The sequence below is a fragment of the Triticum dicoccoides genome, chromosome 3A, assembly GCF_002162155.2.
Source record: "Triticum dicoccoides isolate Atlit2015 ecotype Zavitan chromosome 3A, WEW_v2.0, whole genome shotgun sequence".
In the NCBI taxonomy this organism is placed as follows: domain Eukaryota; kingdom Viridiplantae; phylum Streptophyta; class Magnoliopsida; order Poales; family Poaceae; genus Triticum; species Triticum dicoccoides.
Window position 1 is genome coordinate 607749274 of NC_041384.1, and position 2648 is coordinate 607751921.

Here is a 2648-nt window from a genome sequence, read left to right on the forward strand (position 1 = left end):
ATATGGGCCTTATGGGCCAAAGGAGGGGACACACCATCCGACAAGGGGGCTAGTGCGCCCCCTCCCTTCTTTGTCTAGCCCTAGTGAAAGTGCAACTATCCCTAGGTGGTTTTGGTAATTCCTAACAACATATAGCTCATTGAGCTAATGCTATTACAAGCTTAATATTTCAGGAAAAGGTCAATGAATGGCATGGCATGAATGAGGAATGTGGACCCCTCAAAATATTAAGGACAAAAAGATTGGATCAATCTCAAAGCTCAAGACTCTACGTTTTATATTTTAGTGATCCAAGATCACATTGAGTCTATAGGAAAAGCCAATATTATCAAGGAGGGATGAGGTGTTGTTTAATGAGGTTCTTGCTTCATAGTGCTTAGTGATATGCTCCAAAACCCTCAACTACCTTCCCACATTCACATATGACCTAAACCAAAAGTCAAACTCGGCCCTACCGATTCTTTCTATCTGGCGCCACCGAGTTTGTGTAATCAGTCACACCGAGATTATGTTATGCCCTAACCCTAACCATATCGGTCCTACCGAGTTGCATCTCAGTCCCACCGAAAATCCTAACGGTCACTAGGTTTGCTAAATCGGACCGACCGAGTTTTTCACTTCGGTCTCACCGAGATTGGTAAATTGTGTGTAACGGTTAGTTTTTGTGTGGATGCTATATATACCCCTCCACCCACTCTTCATTCGAAGAGAGAGCCATCAGAACATACCTACACTTCCAATACATATTTTTTGAGAGAGAACCACCTACTCATGTGTTGAGGCCAAGATATTCCATTCCTACCATATGAATCTTGATCTCTAGCCTTCCCGAAGTTGCTTTCCACTCAAACCTTCTTTCCACCAAATCCATATCCTGTGAGAGAGAGTTGAGTGTTGGGGAGACTATCATTTGAAGCACAAGAGCAAGGAGTTCATCATCAACACACCATCTGTTACTTCTTGGAGAGTGGTGTCTCCTAGATTGGCTAGGTGTCACTTGGGAGCCTCCGACAAAGATTGTGGAGTTGAACCAAGGAGTTTGTAAGGGCAAGGAGATCGCCTACTTCGTGAAGATCTACCGCTAGTGAGGCAAGTCCTTTGTGGGTGATGGCCATGATGGGATAGACTGTTGGAAATATGCCCTAGAGGCAATAATAAATTAGTTATTATTATATTTCCTTGTTCATGATAATCGTTTATTATCCATGATAGAATTGTATTGATAGGAAACTCAGATACATGTGTGGATACATAGACAACACCATGTCCCTAGTAAGCCTCTAATTGACTAGCTCGTTGATCAATAGATGGTTACGGTTTCCTGACCATGGACATCGGATGTCATTGATAACGGGATCACATCATTAGGAGAATGATGTGATGGACAAAGACCCAATCCTAAGCCTAGCACAAAGATCGTGTAGTTCGTATGCTAAAGCTTTTCTAATGTCAAGTATCATTTCCTTAGACCATGAGATTGTGCAACTCCTGGATACCGTAGGAGTGCTTTGGGTGTGCCAAACGTCACAACGTAACTGGGTGGCTATAAAGGTACACTACAGGTATCTCCGAAAGTGTCTGTTGGGTTGGCACGAATCGAGACTGGGATTTGTCACTCCATGTGACGGAGAGGTATCTCTGGGCCCACTTGGTAGGACATCATCATAATGTGCACAATGTGATCAAGGATTTGATCACGGGATGATGTGTTACGGAACGAGTAAAAGAGACTTGCCAGTAACGAGATTGAACAAGGTATCGGGATACCAACGATCGAATCTCGGGCAAGTATCGTACCACTAGACAAAGGGAATTGTATACGGGATTGATTAAGTCCTTGACATCGTGGTTCATCCGATGAGATCATAGTGGAACATGTGGGAGGCAACATGGGTATCCAGATCCCGCTGTTGGTTATTGACCGGAGAGTCATCTCGGTCATGTCTGCATGTCTCCCGAACCCGTAGGGTCTACACACTTAAGGCTCGGTGACGCTAGGGTTATAGAGATATTAGTATGCGGTAACCCGAAAGTTGTTCGGAGTCCCAGATGAGATCCCGAATGTCACGAGGAGTTCCGGAATGGTCCGGAGGTAAAGAATTATATATAGGAAGTGCTATTTCGGCTATCGGGACAAGTTTTGGGGTCACCGGTATTGTACCAGGACCACCGGAAGGGTCCCGGGGGTCCACCGGGTGGGGCCACCTGCCCCGGGGGGCCACATGGGCTGTAGGGGGTGCGCCTTTGATTGTATGGGCCAAGGGCACCAGCCCCAAGAGGCCCATGCGCCAAGAGATAAGGGAAAGGAAGAGTCCTAAAAGGGGAAGGCACCTCCGAGGTGCCTTGGGGAGGATGGACTCCTCCCTGGCCACACCCTTCCTTGGAGGAAGGACCAAGGCTGCGCCCCACTCTCCCTTGGCCCTATATATAGTGGGGGAAAGGGAGGGCAGCCATACCTAAGCCCTGGCGCCTCCCTCTCCCTCCCATGACACATCTCCCTCCTCCCGCAGCGCTTGACGAAGCCCTGTTGGAATCCCGCTACTTCCACCACCACGCCGTCGTGCTGCTGGATCTCCATCAACCTCTCCTCCCCCCTTGCTGGATCAAGAAGGAGGAGACGTTGCTGCTCCGTACGTGTGTTGAACGCG